The 21,244-nt window shown below is 41.1% G+C and overlaps 1 non-coding gene across 1 annotated transcript; it reads right to left on the reverse strand.

The window, feature by feature from the left end:
* Positions 1-10,142: 10,142 nt before the first annotated feature.
* Positions 10,143-10,216, reverse strand: Trnat-ugu. Its single transcript has one exon. It is a non-coding gene; the product is annotated as a tRNA-Thr (tRNA).
* Positions 10,217-21,244: the final 11,028 nt, after the last annotated feature.

Raw genomic sequence — 21,244 nt, forward strand, 5'->3', positions numbered from 1 at the left:
ACACACTGTAAAACTTTCACACATGCAGAATGAAAACTGTATTTTTACAAAAATAGTGTGCATTTCTTTTGGAGTAACAATCGTATATGCCTTTCAAATGATACACAGTGTGTTATATCCTAGCCCGTAATGCCACCCGAGCCCGCTGCCAAAAGGTTGGCAGCATCAAAGTCCGGACGCCGTGCGCATAAGCAGCGCCAGCGAGACAGCAAATCGCCGCAAGTCTGCGCGCGCCACCGCTGGCTTCTGGCTTCTTAAGCGCTGGAGTCGCGAGCGCTAGGACAGTTCTGTATTCGCCGCTCAGTTGTATACTCGCCACCGAATTGTGTACTTGCTAGTCAGTTGTGTGTTCATCGCAGCAGAGTTGTTGTTTGTCGTCAGCCGACGTGGACCTAGCCGCTCCGACTCGAACTAGACAGATTTCTGTAGACACGGAGTTCACTACTGTGTTGCTGTATCTTCGTTAATAAAGATAAGTACCGACTTTTATTTAATCAGAGTGTTTGGGTTTTCCTCTTTCTGTTCACTGTTCCAGCGGACCGGTCGGCCCGCTATTAAAAGTGTGGCGGTGACTTCGTAAGCCGTTTCTACAGCGAATTGCTTGTCGCTACGAACGCCGCCACAAAACAGTGTGTGTCTCCTAAGAGTCGACAGGAGTATGTTCTCTCATCTTTTGACAGATATTTGCAACCTGTAGCTCGAGTCACCCCAACAAACAGTGTTCACCACGTCTTCCATGCTACTACGCCCATCGTCTGTGGAAAGGGTCTGTTTGTTTCCCGTTACGAACAAAATTATTTTTAAAGTCGAATTTTACGACCCCATTTGACAGACGTGTCCCAAACTGGTGTTGTGCGATAATAGTTCGGCCGGTATGTGTTAACAGGGGCAGGAAAATACGAAGAATAACCAGTTATGGCCAGCGCTGATTGCTACCGCTATCCAGAAGCCTTCTGCTCAATCGCTGCTGGAGTACCCGTTAATTTTACTAATCTGGTAGCACGTAAAATCCCCATTTAAGAATTATTTTGTTTGAAACGGGAAAGAAACCGATGCATTCCGTCGACGATGGGTGTCACATGAAACACGCGATGAGCAGTATTTGTTTCGGATTGTTCCGGCTATACACGTTGCAGAAACGACATTGCAAATATCTGCCGAAAGACCAGACAAAATGCGCCTGGCGACACCCTCTGACTTGCAGTTTCTTAGACATTACGCTAAAGTGACGACGTAAACTATTAGTATTGTACTGCTGAAATACTGCATATATTTTCTTCTTCTTCTTCTTCTTCTTATTACACAGGTTACAGGCCTGTTATCAGACCACACGAAACATTCATGACTTCTTGCTTCTCCTGTTCTTCCAGCACTCCTTCATTCGTTCACTAAAGGCTCTCTTCCTCTCTTAAGTCCACTTTGTCTTTTGGACTTTAGTTGCTGTTTTCTCTGATACCACTTCCCACTTGTACACCTTGTGTCTATAGACGCCTTTGTTCATGACGTCTGCTGAATCTATCTGAGCTCTCTCCAGATCAATTTTGACTTGTGTCACCAAGGGTGTAGTGGTCTTGAGTCCCTGGATGTACCCGAGGATTCTGTTGGTGAGTCTGGTTTGCGGAAGCCTGCTGATGTGTTCATAAACTTTAGTCGTCCCTTTCTAATGTCCGCTGCGATGTTGGACAACTCTGTGGTGTCCCTGGAGTGAAGCCATATCCTTCATCCGTGGCGTTTGGTCCAATAATTTTCCAAATAATTTTTCTTTCCTGTGAGAGAATGTTCTCAAGGTCGGTCTTTGTGTGTAACATCAGTGTCTCATTAGCGTATAGCACCTCAGGTTTATTTACAGTGTTGTAGCCGGCCGGTGTGGCCGTGCGGTTCTAGGCGCTTCAGTCTGGAACCGCGTGACCGCTACGGTCGCAGGTTCGAATCCTGCCTCGGACATGGATGTGTGTGATGTCCTTAGGTTAGTTAGGTTTAAGTAGTTCTAAGTTCTAGGGGACTGATGACCTCAGAAGTTGAGTTCCATAGTACTCAGAGCCATTTGAACCATTTGAACAGTGTTGCAGTGACGAATTTTGGTGCAGGTGGACAGACATTTCTTGTTGTAAATACGCTGTGTTTTGCACAAGGCTCTCTTAATTTTCAATAACCTTGTGTTCTGGGCAACATTCTCCTTTGCTGTCGGTTTTTCTTATTATTATTATTAATGTTATGTGTACGTGTTAGAATCTGAGTTGATGGCAAGTATACTTAGGGAGAAGGGGGAGAGGGCACAGGAAGAGAGGGAGAGTAACAAAGTGTGACCTCCTTTCCCATCCCGCCTCCCACACATAGAATCTTGGATTCGCACCTGCCTGTACATGAACGCGAGAGCTGGGTGTACTCCTTTGCTATTAGATATATAAGAATGTCAGTCGCAGAGGAAACTGTGTAGCTAATTTTCGCTCGTATCTCACGTAATGTCTTTCACTTTTCTCTTCACCAGGTTATATTTAATTTCTGCATGCTGCTGTATTACTGATTAAGTTCTGTACATTAATAAAATAATGAGCTTGGCGCAAACCGCTACGAACTTTTGCATCCGGCTGTTATTTATTGCTGCGCTTGTACACAGCTGTTTTCTTTTATGTGCTCCTCGCAGAGTGGCTGGCGTTTGTTTTCTCTTTTTGCCACTGGCCTCCACCGGCTGTCGGGCCCTGTGTGGCGCCTCGGCAGGCGGCAATCAGAGCCGGCCGGTGAAGGACTTCCTGTCGCCGTTTACAAACCGTGCTGGGCGGGATTTATCCCCAGACGTACACGTCAAGTCGCGCGCCGATGAGGAACAGGTTCCGCCGGCGGCGTAAATCACTGCCCTAGCTGCCAGCAGTTACCCTGAAGCCGGCGGCAGCTAGAGCCTGCTCGGCGGGCAGCGCACTCTGCAGGGGCTAACGCCTTGCGCTGGCTCACTTCCGGCCCCACTCTTCAGCCACAAGAACTTTACTGGCCACGACGTTAGGATCACGGATTTACTTCAAACTGTGTACACCTTTAGTAGGCCATTAAAGTGCACTACACTGGCAACTCCAAGAAAATCGTAAGAGAAATTTTACGCGTCTATTACATAATTGATGCACCTGTGAGTAGATACCTGACGTTAGAGTTCATGGTGGTAAAGTGATTAGCGTTCGAGCTTCGTAAGACAAACGTCTATGAGACAACAGTTTGACTCCCGCACAAACATTATTTCTTTGTAGTACAGGTGTAAATTCCTGTGGTATTCAAAAATTTGCCCCTATACCATTCGTTCTCTGATACGCAGATTAACTGCTAAATGGGGCCTGCCTCTGTGTCTGCAGCTCGAAGCGTCGAGGTGCAAAGTAGTTCCGGATGTCTTACCAGACTGCTCGAATCAGGACAAGCATACATTCTCAGGAAAACTTTATATGATTCTTAATTTAATGGTTATAATTATGTTTATTCTAACAATTAAATTAAATTAAAACAGTAAGAAGTCAAGTAACACGAATTTCACTAAACTTCATGCAAATGCACGTGGTGTTTTTTTAACTATATTACCTCTCAAATTTCATATTAATTAAATAATATGACTAGCGATGAAAAAAATATGAATCAAAAATTCACTTTGGGTAGAAGTCTAACCGTCTGTTCATAAAGGTTCGTTTTACAATGCTCGAACGCTACCCACTTTCCAATATGAACTGTAACGTCAGCGACCTGTTGTTGTTGTTGTGGTCTTCAGTCCTGAGACTGGTTTGATGCAGCTCTCCATGCTACTCTATCCTGTGCAAGCTTCTTCATCTCCCAGTACTTACTGCAACCTACATCCTTCTGAATCTGCTTAGTGTATTCATCTCTTGGTCTCCCTCTACGACGATTTTTACCCTCCACGCTGCCCTCCAATGCTAAATTGGTGATCCCTTGGTGCCTCAGAACATGTCGTACCAACCGGTCCCGTCTTCTTGTCAAGTTGTGTCACAAACTCCTCTTCTCCCCAATTCTATTCAATCCCTCCTCATTAGTTATGTGATCTACCCATCTAATCTTCAGCATTCTTCTGTAGCACCACATTTCGAAAGCTTCTATTCTCTTCTTGTCCAAACTATTCATCGTCCATGTTTCACTCCCATACATTGCTACGCTCCACACAAATACTTTCAGAAACGACTTCCTGACACTTAAATCTATACTCGATGTTAACAAATTTCTCTTCTTCAGAAACGCTTTCCTTGCCATTGTCAGTCTACATTTTATATCCTCTCTGCTTCGACCATCATCAATTATTTTGCTCCCGAAATAGCAAAACTCCTTTACTACTTTAAGTGTCTCATTTCCTAATCTAATTGCCTCAGCTTCACCCGAGTTAATTCGACTACTTTCCATTATCCTCGTTTTGCTTTTGTTGATTTTCATCTTATATCCTCCTTTCAAGACACTGTCCATTCCGTTCAAGTGCTCTTCCAAGTCCTTTGCTGTCTCTGACAGAATTACAATGTCATCGGCGAACATATGCACCGAAATTGTTACATAATAGAAGCGTAGAACTTCTCTTGTCATGTTCTAGGAATTGCCAGAGTAATGAACCTTGCTACTTGCACATTATGTTGTTTTCATGGTCTACTAAAGGTGAACAAACTTTGAGGTAAATCTGTAATACCAGCGTCGTGGTCTCCACTTGAGAGTTATTTTTCTCCCCATGTGTGTTGTACTATTAGTCTTTCCGTTGTTCCTCCCATAATTGGGTCCTCCTTTATCTCACTTTACGCGTGTTTGTCATTTTGGTTCTGTTCATTTTCTTTGGGTTTATGTATTACTGACCGTCACTGTAAGTGCGCAGCATGCCTGACCAGCTGATACTGACGACCATGTGCCCCAGTGCCAAACTGCGTCTTCTCTGGGGCTCTTCTGTCTTCTCGAAGAAAGCTCGGAAGTGCTCCCATAGGCAGGCCATCTGGTGAATTACCTCCGTAGGATAATCTGGCGGTAGGTGTCACGCCTGCTTACGAGCTCGACTTTGGACACACTGGAGCTGTTGCGCAGCTTTGACACAGACAACTGTTGTACAATTATTCACCGGCCGTAGGAGCATCCTGCAAATGGCGAGACCATTGTCAGGTGGCAATATTGCTCGTGGATTGACAACCTGGCACAGCTGGCGCAATCGTCACATAGCCCGGCAGCTAATGTCCTAGACGTGTTTGCATCACGTGAGATGAAAGTCTGCCGTAACGCCAGAGTACTTAATAGTCTTCGTCCACGGTCCCTCTCTATCACGGACCTCGACTGATCTTAGTGCGTCCACGACGGGCGACGGGCGAAGGCGACGGCCTGTTTCTTGTTTAGGTTGTACGCCAGGGTCCCATTCTGCCACACACCAGTGGCAGATGTAAGAAACATTTCCACATTTATGACGCGAAACACAGCCAGCCGGTTGCAAACAACTGTTTGGTACATTCGCCTAGGTTTCGAGACCTCTAAGGATGTCCTCAGCAGAATGAAATTTTACGAAACCATAACGTTACATTGCGAGAAGTCAATGGTCAACGTTTAGAGCAGATATGCTCACGTCAAAATTAAAAATTAAACACGTTCCAGCCTTTAGCATGTATGCCTTGCTAGGAACAACAACGGTTTCTTGAAATTTCATTCTACTGAAGACATCCTTAGACGTATCGAAACCTAGGTCAATGTACCAGACAGTTATTTATAACCGGTTGGCTGTGTGATTTCTATGTTGAAATTTATATACGGTTGCTGAGAGGTAGTCATGCTCAAAACTGATGCGAAAAGTTGTAACTGACACTAAAAAATAAAAACTGTCAGGTACTTCAAATCAGTACTAAAGAGATCCGGTAATAAAGTTAAAAAGTGTCATTTCAGCTAAATATCTAGGTATTACAACTACGAACAAGTTAAACTGGAACCATCTCACACAAAATGTCGTGGGGAAGGCGAACCAAAGACAGCTTTTTATTGGGAGAACACTGAGAACATACTAACATTCGACACTACTTGTGTCCTATTCTGGGGTGTTGCTATGCCGTTTGGGATCCTTACCAAACAGGATCCACAATGGACATTGAAAAAGTTGAAACAATGGCAGCTCGTTTTGTACTTTCACGAAATAGGGCAGAGAGCGTCACAGACACGATACGAGAGCTGTGGCGAGATCTTTCTCCTCAGATTGCCAAAATGTTTGGTGAATCTCATCTACATAGGGGAAATGACAGTAGTGATAAAATAAGTGAAATCAGTGTTCACACGGAAGGATTCGAATGTTTATTTTTCCCACGTGCTGCTCGAAGGTGGTACTTCGAAGAAATAGTTTGAAAATGGTTCTAAGAAACCTGTGCTACACAGTTTGTAGATGTAAGAATTGGCGCCTATAATTCCGGCGCTCTGTTGGGTTTTATTGCATAGTCTTTGTAGATATGAGCTCGCATCTTCAGTCTGTTCCCCAAGCTACAGTCTGCAGTCGAGAGAAGTTTGTCGACATCGTGTTCCTACTACATCAACTGTCGATGAAATACCGGCAGAACTCTTACGTATATCAGGCACAAGATCAGAACAAAAACTATTCTAAAAGGCAACACTGTGTCGCAGGTGATAATAATCATCTTGTTTTACAACTTTATAAACGAAATTTCCTGGATTCCCTTTTTTTTAAAACTATAATATATTGTTATGACAGACTTACACCGTCTACGGAGCTAAAACTAAAACACAGGAAGAAGATTGTTAACACCGGCTTTTACTGCCCACTTCTTTACGACACTAAGAATAATCTAATTCGGATGGAAGGGGCTACTACAGTCAAATAAAAAGATAAAATAAAATAAAGAAAAACTTGATCTGGAATACTTTGTTCACAAAATTAGAACAATTTCAGTTCGTGAATGGAATCTGTAAAACAGAGGAAGTTCCATCGTGTTTGGGACAGAATGTAATCACCATTCTTCCAAAGATAGCAAGACGATACAGATTTGAAAATTATTGCACAATCAGTGTAATGTCTCATACATCGAAATCAGCCACAGGTATCAACCAGCAGATCTGCAACGGAACGATGTAGTTGATATCAGAACGAAATCTGTATCCATCTGTCGAAGAGCTGGTTCGAGTAGGCAACATCATTTGTGGGAAGATAATACAAAGTAATCCATATTTTCCCAGTGCACCACAAAGCCATATGGGTATGAGAAATGTGTGCAGTGGAATCTGTGTGATTCTTCGTGCTCCTGGCAGCTCAGAATTGCTGGTTAGCTTTAATGTTGTGTCATTATCTACCAGTGTTTTACTTGCAGGTGCTTTATCGCTGACTGCAAACTAATTTAACAAACGATTTATAACCTTGTGTTAGCATGTACTCTCCTCAATAAATTATTTATTTAATAACTAATTGGTGGGATTGCCAAAGGGAGTCCCTTGCCACCCTTGGTGGCTAACTTTGTACGAAGTCTCTGAAGAGAGGGTGCTGGACTTCGCTAGTTTTAAATGTGTCACAGTTGCGAGGTTTGTGGATAACATTACTGTAGAGTGGTCCCATGGCGAGAATAAACTTCATAAGTTCTTGGATCATGTCCATTCCATTCGTGGGAACATCCGTTTAACAACAAAGTTAGAAAAGGACAGACGTCTCCCTTTCTTGGATGTCTTGATTCGTCGTAGAACTGACGACATTCTGCGACATGGAGTCTCTCGCAACCCGGCACATGTAGATGTGTACATGCGAGAGGACAGTTGCCATCATCCTGTCCAGACGAATAATGTTATGAGTACACTTGCACTCGGCGCACGTATGCTCGCTGATGAAGAACATCTATGGGAAGAATCCGAACAGCTCAAAAAGATTTCGGATACAATGGCTATAGACAACGGAAGATCCTAACGACTTTGCAATTGTAACCAAAGCCGAGCGTCCCACCTGAAGGTGAAAGATTCAAGCCCGTGGCATCGGTAACCTTCACAAGGACTCTTTCTTCTTAAACAGATCGTATACTATGTAAACATGGAGTCATGGTTATTTTTCTACTGCACCAAAGGCTATGTCCAGTAGCTCTGTGAAGGATTACTTTATTCTAAGGAACGCAGGTGTGTATAAGTTTCCATGACAGTGTGGTTCGTCGCATACGGTGCGTACATTATGTACAACTGAGGAACACTACGCGGAATCTCGACGCTATATCCACCTGTTACAGCCTGGTGAACCTGCCGTGGCCGAACACTGTACGCAGTAGAATATTTGTTCGCTGGTGAAATGGCCGAGCAAACAGACAAGGTTAGCCGGGTGGGATGCTCTGCCAATGAGGTCACAGGATTCCTGCGCTGACGACCTCTCACGCCAGTAGGTGGCACCGGATTACCTCCCTTCAGACTGCGAGCCCCTACTCGACCAGCCAATGCATTTGTTAATGGTGTCACTAATTGTGGAATTCCAACACTGTGTCCGGCGAAACAGCTTCACTTGATCGTATTACTTCTTTACTTTTCTGTCTTAGTTGAGTTCACGTTTAAGTTGATAGTGACTAGTTTCGAACGTACTTTTTTACTACCTGAGATGTTATTATGTAATTGATATAATAATTTCACTTTACATTATCTATACATTTTAGGCTGCTGACAAGTTTCCTTCTGGTACAGCATTGGACCTCTTCCTTTTCCGGCGTGGAGGTGGTCTGCAGGGCTATCACTTTTCGAAGTCTCTGTCCAATGCCGAAAAAAGGTATATAGATCCAGTCAAAAAAATACAGACTTAAAAATGTATAAAAATCGAAGTATGTGATATTATCCGACAGCTGAAAAATTTAAAAATTATTTACTTCTGTCAGAAAATTTGTGTCATTGTCCGCTACAACTTAGTGATAATCAAACACGACAAGAAACCTACATATTTATTTGTTCTAGATATACAGGGCTATTCAAAAAGAAAGAACAGATTTCAAACATTTATTGCCTCCAAACTACAAGAGATAGAATCATAACTGCAACGTTCCTGGAAAGGAGAAGTTCATATTTTTATGCATTCAGTGTGAGCACCATTTGTTACACGACAAATGCCAAAATGGTGTGTCGTTCCCTGCCACACACAAGGCAGTTGTTCTCTCCTTATCGCATTCGCAACTTCTACATTGCGATGTCGTAAACTTTCAAGAGTGTCAGGCATAGGGAGGATAAATCCAAAGATAAAAGCCACAAGGTGTGAGGTCTGGAGGCGTGGCAAGCTACCGACGATGTTCATGTTCTCCTCTTCCTGTCCATCGCCCTGGAACGGTGCGCTTAATACAGTTTAATAAAAGTGTGCGATGTGGCCTAAGAACGGACGACGAAAGAACCACTAACATATTACTGGATTGAAAATAACGGAGAGAACGTGGAGATGGATAGATTATACGGAGGAGTTAAGAAGATAAGTAGAATGGAGACAAACTGTTCATCGGTGTCGGGTACAATGTGTGTTAACGCAGATTATCCGAAAAAAACGCTCTTTAAAAAAAATCAAATGGTTCAAATGGCTCTGAGCACTATGGGACTTAACTTCTATGGTCATCAGTCCCCTAGAACTTAGAACTACTTAAACCTAACTAACCTAAGGACATCACACACATGGATGCCCGAGGCAGGATTCGAACATGCGACCGTAGTGGTCACGCGGTTTCAGACTGTAGCGCCTAGAACCGCTCGGCCACCCCGGCCGGCAACGCTCTTTAATGCTCGATTACAATTTAGTTGTTTGCTGATCGACGCAGTCTCTTCGATTAAATATCTAGACTTAACGTTGCAAAGACGATATGAAATGGAATGTGCAGGTAAGGTCAATTGTTGGGAACACGAATTGTCGACTTGGCTTTGTTATAAGAGTTCTAGGAAAGTGTAGTTCATTTATACCAGAGACGGCGTATAGAACACTTGTGCGACTCATTCTTGAGTACACCTACAACTCCACTAGTTGGTATCGCCACCAGGTCGGATTAAACGAAGAAATTGAAGCAATTCAGAAGTGAACTGCAGGATTTGTTACCGGCGGGTTTGATCAACACGGATATGCTTCGTGAACTATAACGGGAATAAATGATGACTAACTGAAACCTTCAGCTGCCGACAGGTGTTGTCGATATACCTCGATGTGGACAGCTGAAAATGTGTGCCCCGACCGGGACTCGAACCCGGGATCTCCTGCTTACATGGCAGACGCTCTATCCATATGAGCCACCGAGGACACAGATGAATAGCGCGACTGCAGGGACTTATCCCTTGCACGCTTCCCGTGAGACTCACATTCCCAACTGTCCACAATTCTACATATATAATGTACCTTATAGACATTTGCCCATTTCCTTTCGAGAACTGTTACTGTCTTCATATATATATATATATATATATATATATATATATATATATATAACGGGAATCACTGGAGGGAAGGCAACATCCTTTCTGTGAAAAATTATTGAGAAAATTTAGAGAACCGAGTTTTTGCGGATTGGCGACATAAAAGTTTTCTGGGTTTGGTACCGCGTCATAATGTAAAAACTACTGCTGCTTTTCTATAGCAGCAGTAGTTTTTACATTATGACGCGGTACCAAACCCAGAAAACTTTTATGTCGACTGACTCTGGCCGCGGAAGCCTACGTAATTATATTTTTGCGGTTTGCTGCAGAACTGTTCTGTTGCCAGCAACTTACACCCCTCGCAAAGTCCGAGAAACAAAGGTAAGAGAAAATAGGGCCCGTACGGGGGCCAATAGTCTGTTGTTTTTCCCTCGTTCTATTTGCGACTGTAACAGGAAAGCAAGTGACGGGTACAAGGTACCATCTGCCACGCCCCATACGGTGGCTTGCGAAGAATGTGTGTGGTGATGCAGGGGAAGAAACAAGTTTACAGCGACGTAAGAAGGGAACGATACTTGCTAAATGTATGGGCTGATTTAAATGATGTCTGATAGTGTACTGACATTAGTCGGTTAGCCGCGACTACCGTTAGCAGAGCAGGGGCGTCCTTTCACCGAGACAGCTTCCTCACTGAACTCTCGCAGTCTATGGCGAGGCGAGGACGGGCCCGTCTGGGAGAAAGGCCGCCAGTCCTAGATGGAGATTTGGAGCGAGCGATCCGAATAACGCGACTTTCACGAACGCCGCGTAGCGCCGCTGCCTTTAGCGCAGGATCAAAGCGACGTGCCGACCCGGGGATCGAACCTGTATCGCCGCTGTGCGGGGAAAGCTGCCTCATTAGCGCTGAACACCTGCCCGTCTTTCGGCTTCCTTGTTTTGCGTCTGAAATGTAACTCATTTTACGTGAATATTTCTGAACACAACTGCGAATGTTTAGTGGAACACCACGTCTACGCCCTTACATGAGTGGTCAGAGCGTCTGACTGCCATCTGGCGGGTGCGGGTTCAGTTTCCGGTCGGGTACAAGATTTTCTGATCCAGGGGACTAGATGTCGTGTTGTCCTCACCACCGTTTCATCATCATCGACACGCGAGTCGCCTAGTGTGGTGTCAACAGAAAAGACGTGTAAATCGGTGCCCGAACTTCCCCAGGTGCGGACTCCCGGCTACCAATGCCATAAGATCATTTCATTTCACAAGAATTCCGTTAACGGGAAGTGGAGGAAGAACTCGAAATATTATTTAGACAACTTCATAATACCGTAACTAATTAAAACAAACCATGTGGAAGCTTGCTGTAGCTTCGTTGCTTTTGCTATACAACATCAATGTAAACGTAAAAAAAAGTAGCCGTACAATGGAGTTTAGCTGTGTAATACTACAACCCTTTTTGGAATCCTGTATCCTTTTCCAGTCTCATCCCTACTCTCCCGAAGAGGGCATATGTGTAATATCAGTAATTTACACCAATTTAAACTGCTGCTTTGATTTTGTCTTTTCTGGTTATCTGGATTCGAATACACTGAAGATTTTCCTTTCCAGCATATTAGTAATTTGCAATAATTTAAGGTACTGTTTTGACATTGTTTACGTTGGGTTAAAAAAATGGCTCGGAGCACTAAGGGACTTAACTTCTGAGGTCATTAGTCCCCTTGACTTAGAACTACTTAAACCCAACTAACCTAAGGACATCACACACATCCATGCCCGAGGCAGGATTCGAAGTTGCGACGGTGGCAGCAGCGCGGTTCCGGACTAAAGCGCCTAGAACCGCTCGGCCACAGCGGACCATCATACTTTGTACATTATACAAACTTTAGGCAAATGATAGGAATAATTTTGCTATTGTAATTATGAAGTAATTAACGATTGAACTTCCGATATTTCTAGTCATCGAAAGCTATTTTTAAGTATTGTACCTAAAAACAGATTGTATCCCTAACAGAAACATGACATGATAATTTTTCAGTCAGAATTAAGCACACTCATGTTTTAATTGTTGTTAGTTATTGGAACTGTAATTACGACTATATAGAAATGCAAAATTCTACTCGTGCAACATTTAATTAATTCAGTCTGGGCCTTTCACTTAGTAAAACTAATGTCTGTTCGCCTGAAAATGATAGGGTGATTATCCTTTATATGAGTAAAATGATAAATGCAAATTAACGAAATATATTTTGTAGTAATAAAACGTGATTTATAGTCTTAATAGAAACAGATTCTTTCCTGTCTTTGTACGAAATCATTCACTTTCAATACATGTAAGTTTCTATGCAAGTTGGGAAGACGTATGTAAAAATTTTAATTGTATATATCTAAAAATGTAATATGTAACAATATCAGTAATTGTTTATAATCTTATAAATAGAGGCGATTTATACGCCGCCATCGGTCAGTCTAAAGTTAGTCTTATGTCAGTCTTGACACAGCGTTAACTCAATTTTAAGCATGTAGTTCGCCGCCGAACATCTAGCGTGCGAAATAAAAATCTTTATAAACACGAATTCCTGGAGCTTATTGAGCCGTTGCGAGCTCTTGCCAGTATTATTTTGTTCATGTATCGTTCAGATCGATTGTGGCTGAGCTAAGCCATCTTTGCTTTTCGCGTGTATTGTCTTCCGAGTTGGTGGGCGAAGGGATTGGGTTGTTAGCCATCGACGGGTAACCGTCGAGATCTCGTGACATTCGCTGGGAGACGAGTGGCAACGGCTGCCGAACGAGCGTGATGACCGTTATATGTTGTGTTCTGTGATTAGTGGGCGTTTTGGCGACATGGGCAGCTTGTAGATACAAATTCTATGACTTCTCTGGGAACAAAATTTGAAGTGAAGCGGTGAAGCAGTTGAACCCGATCCTTCGTATTGTGTACGTGATATGAAGTAAGTGGTCGTAATTGTGTTTTGTTGACCGATGCACTCAGAGGCATTTAAATTTTATTATTAAAGTGAGAGTTTCATAGTCGAACTGTGTGGTGTGGAAGAGTTCAGTTGGCCTAGTTAAATGGTGGCCGTTATTTGAAAGTTTTCTCAAAAGTTTTACTAGTGCTCTGTGTTTCTTGTAATCAAATGATTTTATGTTGGCGTTTCGAAGCCTGGACTCTATTAATACAGTTGTAAACGTGCAAAATGCTTAAGGTCAAAGTTGCGAATTTGTCAGTAGTGTAACGTGTTCCTTTACAAGCTTACCCATATATCGAGTCAAAGGTTATTGGAATATCTTTGTCATTCGCGGAAAAACCTTTGATTGTGACAGTGCCTTGGCGGGGAGTGAAATGTCTTCCGAGGTCTAGGCTTGTCAGTGTTTAAGAACCTGACCACTATGGAGTTGTTCACATACCACCTTCCAAAGTTTAGTTGATATATAAATATGTATTGTATGTAACCTGTTCGTATACGAACCTGTTTCCTTAAATATTAGCGACAGGCAACTGGCTAAACTTTAAATTGCATAGCATCTGCTGAGTTCCTTGCGCAGCTCTTTCTAGTAGTCTTTTATTAACATGTCTGAGCACGTGAAAATTCATTTTTAAAGATCAGTGTTTTTTTTTTTTTGGTAAACATTTTTGAAATACAGTGATCAATAGATTATTATATTTCGACTAAATTTCAGTGTTGATCACACCATTTACGTTTCAATGACATAGGTAACCGGTTTCGGTTATTTTTACATAACCATCATCAGACCTGTGGCTTAATTTTAGGAAATACTAGAAACCAATCTTTAAATAAAATAAAAGTGTCTAATGACGACAAAATTTAACAAGATAAAATAAAATTAATTATATCCATGGCTCCCTTAGGATGGTAGGCGGAGCTCTCCTCAGCTGCTACGAAGTCAACTGATGGTTATGAGTGCTGAGCACGAGCTTAAATATGCAGAGGCTCCGCCTACTTCCTGTCACATTACTTCATAATTGCCAATCAGCGTTCATAATGTGACGCTATCGTCAAAGTATAAAAGTAGGAAATACACTAATAACATAAAATTGATTCATTTAAAATGTCTGATTAACAGATAGTTAGTATGTGTACAGCTCATTTATATTTTAGATAAAAACAGTAAACTACGATGTGTAATAGTTGTGCTCTCTATGGGCAACCTTAATACTATTACAGTGTCAGTTACATCAAACATGTGAAAGTTCTTGGCGTTGTGGTATATATCGATTATACCGAGTCGCCTACATCACAGTTGCATCTTTGATGGATGTTGTAGAATCGTCTTACTTTAACTGTAGTTTTCATAGCACTATTCTTTATAGCAGTAGGGTAGCAGCCAAGAGTACGTTCCGCATTATGTATGTCTGAATAACTGATGAGACCGCTGATTAAATTTTTAGAACTCATCGATCCAATAGTTTTTTTAATAATCAATGTCAATTTAATAAAATTTTTATATGTTGTACAGCATATTTTACATACATAGCCCTAAAAACGAAAGATTTAATTCTATAAGAGAAAAATAAACTGCATAGAAAAACTGAAGATAAAACACATAAAAATATCAATAATAAACTACTAGCAGAGAAAGCAATTGTAGTAAAGGCCGATAAAGGAAATACCCTTGTTATTATTAAAGAAGACGATTATATATTTAAAACACTTTCATTTTTAATGAAAATGGGATCGTTGAAGTAACTAAAGACCACACTCCAAAGTTCCAGATAAAGATCAAGAAATTAGTCGATGAAAATATTCACCTCTTGACCCCTGAAGAAAGAATATGATGAAAAATATGAATCCCCGAATACCTAAATTAAGATCACAGATTAAACTGCATAAAAAAGAGAAATCTATACGACCTATTGTCAACTACAAAACTAGTCCTTCATATAAACTAAATATGAAACTTAATAAAATTTTGAAAGCATTCTATATATATGACAGCAATTTCAGTATCAAAAACAATTATGAACTAGCACAACAAATCCACAATATAGACATTCCAACTAGTGCAAGTTTCGCCTCATTAGATATTAAAAATTTGTGTACAAATATACCCATTAATGGGACGATTAATATAATTAGGGATAACTTAGTACAATAAAAAATATAAAAATCAGTGTTTTTGCTGTAGTTTTCTATGTAAGTGGTTCTATTATGTTATGTAATTGGATCTTAGCTTGGCACTAGTGTTGAAGTGACATTAAGTCAACCTTTATTGGTAACTGTTTTCATTACATGTATTTTGAAGGAAATCTTATATGGGAGTTCGGATTTCTGAAGTTTGTCCGGAATTCTATTTTCTTAATAAGTGAAAATAAAGCGAGGTGTATTAGTGCCCGTCAACGTTAAGTTTGTAATTGACCTTTTAACAAGTGCTTCTTTAAAGGATTGAAATAGTAAGTTTATAAGGGTATTGTAGTCAAGAATTGTAAGTGTGGCCATCTTAATGTAAAAACGGGTTTTAAGGAGTTTGATGAAGTGGCTATGTGAAGTAACTGATAACTGCTATGCGTAAGGTTTCTATAAATGCCTGGCACATTAAGTTTTTTTTATAACTTTGTCTTAAGAGGCATCAAATGAAATCGAACACACGTAACATCATTCGTCCGGCAACGTCTTACTGCACCAAGAGCGATCACAATCACAGTTAATTGAGCGCTCTTAGTAATTAGAGTACTTAACTGGGTGTCTTCATGCTGGGGCGATTTTGCGCAAGACCTAAAGAGCGTGTCTCTGCAAGGAAGCGGGCACATCCACAACTCACGAGGTTGCCGGAGAATCCACTGCACCGGCCAACTCCCGCCGCCTCCAGTATAACCACGTGGTAACCGCAGCCCGGCCTCAGGCACGCCGTCTTCGCTTCTACCAGCCAACCAATCGCAGACTCGCGCACCGCCGCCTTCCGTTCTCAAAGGGTTGTCTTTTAACTGTATTCCCTGTTTTGATCTCTTCCCTGTTGGTCAGTAACTAATTACTATTTTAGGAATTCTATTTTCATTCAGTCTTGTGGCATAATCTGTCCGTTTATTTCTACACTCCTTAATTTTCTACACTACTGGCCATTAAAATTGCTACACCAACAAGAAATGCAGATGATAAACGGGTCTTCATTGGACAAACATATTATACTAGAACTGACATGTGATTACATTTTCACGCAATGTGGGTGCATATATCCTGAGAAATCAGTACCCAGAACAACCACCTCTGGCCGTAATAACGCCCTTGATACGCCTGGGCATTGAGTCAAACAGAGCTTGGATGGCGTGTACAGGTACAGCTGCCCATGCAGTTTCAACACGATACCACAGTTCATCCAGAGTAGTGACAGGCGTATTGTGATGAGCCAGTTGCTCGGCCACCATTGAGCTGACGTTTTCAATTGCTGAGAGATCTGGAGAATGTGCTGGACAGGGCAGCAGTCGAACATTTTCTGTATCCAGAAAGGCCCGTACAGGACTTGCAACATGCGGTTGTGCATCATCCTGCTGAAATGCAGGGTTTCGCAGGGATCGACTGAAGGGTAGTGCCTCGGTTCGTAACACATCTGAAATGTAACGTCCACTGTTCAAAGTACCGTCAATGCAAACAAGAGGTGACCGAGACGTGTAACCAATGGCACCCCATACCATCACACCGAGTTATAAAGGCACATTTGCATGCCGAGCGTGAGTTTCCTCGGAAACGCGAAATATTAATTAAATAAATAATCAGTGACAAATAAATAAAGCCTATGGCACGCAACTGCAGCGCTATGTCGCTGATAAAACAAAAGCACAATTACGTTACTCTTATGTTTGATTAAGAAAGGGAGAGCTCTGGTTGAAGTGGTGCGAGAAGCACGTATTTTATTTTATTGTCTGGCACACTGCCATATTTCATGTTATAGAAGAATACTGCGAGTTGCAACCACACTAGGCACTCGATTCTGTAAAGAATTTATATTTATAAAAGTAAGTAGGATTATGAACTGTAGGCTTATTCATTGAATATATCTGATTTAACTAACTGTGTAACTTTTTTATGTTTAGTAGACAATCACCTCTGTACGACGTATTGGCATGGCTGGCAAATTATTGTAATATTGAGATTTAGATTATGAGTCCGCACCTACCGCAGCAGTCTTTGGAAACGATTTAATTACGAAGTCCGATTATTCAGTTTTATTTCACGGTCAACTACGAGTAACATTGCCTTTACGAAAAAGCCATTGTCAAGTGTCTGATACCGAATAATTAAACGTCCACGTTCCAGATAAGCAAATACAATTGCAATCACAATCACCATCATACAAATAGAATAATTAACATATTTAAAATAACATTTTTTAATTTATTTTATTTATTTTATATTGGCGACTGCGTGTCGGACTTGTTATTTTGTCATTTGTTACATTGTTCTCTTTGTTTCATGTAAAAAATCAACTTTCTGGACCTGGACGTCAATGTATGAGAGATAACAAAATCTGAAGATATTTTCCAATTCTGAAATTTTGCGGGAAGACGCAATGAAACTTCCAGCAAAATAAGGTAAGACGCAGCATCTTTGCATTGGTAGGCTTGACCAGACGTATAATTCAGTGTATTAGCTTTTCAGTAAATTCTGTAGTGTTTCTTTTCTGCATAACAGTTTCAGTGATAAATTTCATTCTCAGTACTTTTCCCTAAACAATAACGTATGCAACAATACCAATACACGAGTGTACAATATGGCCGACTTCTGTACGATATCATGTAACATGGCCAGCAGCCATTACCAATAATCTCAAATTCAGTTTATATTTTTAAATTAACAGACAGCCATTGTTGCTACGAGCGATTCATGCTCAACTACATTTTATTTTAAAATCAGTGTCAAAAATTTTCTTGAAACATATATCACGTGTGGCATGGTAATAACTAGAAAACAATACGCAAAAATGGAACAGCAAGGACGTACTATTCAGACGCAATCCGACTCGGACGTGAGACAAGTGTTAGAAAATGACTTTACGACAGCAACCGGTAGTGACGATTCATCAAACATTGACGCAAGTGTTGACGAAAATTTTGACGATAGGCCGTCCACTACAAAAATTTCAAAATCTCAATCAGAGCCCATGTTAATGCATGACGTCACGTCTAATGACGCGGCGGGGGCAGAGACCTTGCAAACGGTAAACATTGCCGACATGTTACAAATGCTAATGAAACAAAACGCCGAAAACATGGCAACCTTAAAGGCACAATTAGAGACACAAAATGAACAGTTAAAGACACAAAATGACGAAATCAAATCTGATCTCATAGCAATCAAGATAGGTAATGACACTTTATGTAAGCGTGTGGAACTTATAGACGCCACACTGACCAAACAGATGACCGAACTCAGTACTAAATTTTCCCAGCTCAATACGAGACAAGAAAAGACTACAACTGACGTAGCACTTTTACAGACACAAGTAAAAAACCTTAATGTCACGTGTGAAGTTCTTACTGAACAAATTCAAACATATCCTTCAGTACATGACAATCTTGAAAAACGAATTACTGACGTACAGAATAAATTTGACAATGTTGAACAACACCTGACTGACATCTTACAATCAGATGCTACAGCTCATTTTCAAAATATTAATAAAGAATTTCATGATTGGGTTGAGAACAAAGACAAACATTTTGATAGATGCTTACGTGAAAATTTACCAACAATTGTGCACGACTCCGTAGCGCAATACATTACTAATAACAAACAGCTGATCAGTGACGCAGTACAATCCGTCACTGCACCCATGAGACAATTCACCGATCAACTACAGTCTGAATGTAACGAAAATATCAGTCAAAATGTACAGTTCAGAAACCAATATACATTCGAGTATGATACACACATTCCGCACACGACAAATACACAAGAACAAAACACACCACGACTACAACACATACCACGATGTGGAAACACAAACACAAGCTATTATCATGGTAAACCACAGCAACATTATCGTAATTACTCGCCAGCTGAACATACCAGTAATTACAGTGGAATAAATCCATATCACAATGCGAAGGAAGATGAAAGCTTAATGAAACACAGGCAATTTCAGATTTTTATCCCAGAAAAACGAACCATTCATCCGGTGATTTTTCTTAAATCTTTTAGTAACGCATTTCCACGCACTTGGAGTGACCGGAAAAAGATTTCATATATTGTCGGTTACATCCAAGGCGATGCAGCTGTCTGGGCATACAGTCAAGCTGACGTATGTACCACGTACAGTGAGTTTGAGCGTGCTTTTCTGAACAAATTCTGGTCGCAATCCGTCCAGGAGCGACTCAGAAGACAAATTTTAGAACCTGAAACTTTTAACAGTAAAAATGGTAACTTACGCAGATATTTTGAAAAATACTTGAACATGGGACATTTTTTAGACGAACCAGTCGCAACGCGTGATATACTCCGAGCGTTGAAGGCCAAATTGCCTTTCAACATTAAGGAAAAACTTCTCCATATCCCGGATGACGATTCAGATTATTTTTTAACAGCTTTAGATTCGGTTGACATGTTACTTGAAGATCAGCGCTTCGCGCGGCAAAACAGCAGCCACAATGTTTACACTAGTGGTATGCAAAACATGCAGGCTTGCCAACACAATTCTGGCGCGCCCACAGTTGGATACGCGGTACAACAAAAACAGCAAACTCACATGCCGTCTCAGTACGGAAATCAAAATCAACACGCGTATTCCAATACAAACAATAGTTACAACAGTAATAACATTTAATGCGGCAATCCATACAAAAGGCACCGCGGTAATAACTACAACGGTAACAACGGATACAAAGGTAATAACAAAAACACAAACAGGAATAGAAATAATAATAACTACGAGCCAAGACAGCATCAAGGTTGGACTCGTAACGATCAGTACTTTCATTCAAACTCTGCTTTACCACAGCAGCCACCAGGACAAAATTGGAGCATACCTTACGACCGACAGGTAAGTTATAATGCGCAACAGCAACAACAACCGCAAAAGTTTGGAGATCATAATAGGCAATATCCGAATGTGAATATAATAGAAATGACACCTGTTGCACAACCTCAATCTGTGTCAGTACCTAGTACAAATGATAATCCAACAAACTAGAAACAGTCACTACTTTGCCCCAGGTCGTGGCTGAAGAATTCTTGGGGGGCGACTTCAATGTTAATCAGTTATTTGACACCACACTTGAACAACAGAATAATGATATGCCGAGTAATCCTAAACAAAAACTACCTGTTTTATTTATAGGATATAACCACAATAACGATATATCAGATGAACTTTTGCAAGACAGTACACAATGTCGTTTGGACACAAATGAAATTGTTTTAGCATCTACTACTGGTGTAGTAGGTGGGATTCCAACTACTATTATCCTAGATACAGGTGCAGCTGTGAGCGTTTTGTCTTTTAATTTCAATAAAAAGATGTGTGAATTGGAACCTGTGCCTGAGTTTCCTGCCCAAAACTGTAAAATAACTACTGCACTAGGTAATAAGTCATGTAGGGTTACGAAGCAAGTTTTTGTAAACGTTAAAATAGGTAATGGAACCGTATAATGGCCATTCCAGGTTGTACAAAACCTTGTGACAAATTGCATATTAGGAATAGATATTATGAGCGAGAAGGACTGCATTATAGACTTCTCCAAAGGTAAATGTATTTTAAATGATAAAGGCAGTGTAATTATTATTGATTTGGACAGGAGAACTCTAAAGCATGACAAACACTGTACAGGGTACAAGGTTCAGTTAGTACTTGACAATGACATTCAAGACATGCAAACACACTCATCTGACACAGAGCTAATGGACTTGAAAACATTGCTTGATCATAAGATAAGTAAAGCTACAGCTCTCAGTGTACATGAACGTATAAAACT

The sequence above is a fragment of the Schistocerca piceifrons genome, chromosome 3 (assembly GCF_021461385.2).
Source record: "Schistocerca piceifrons isolate TAMUIC-IGC-003096 chromosome 3, iqSchPice1.1, whole genome shotgun sequence".
Taxonomy (NCBI): Eukaryota; Metazoa; Arthropoda; class Insecta; order Orthoptera; family Acrididae; genus Schistocerca; species Schistocerca piceifrons.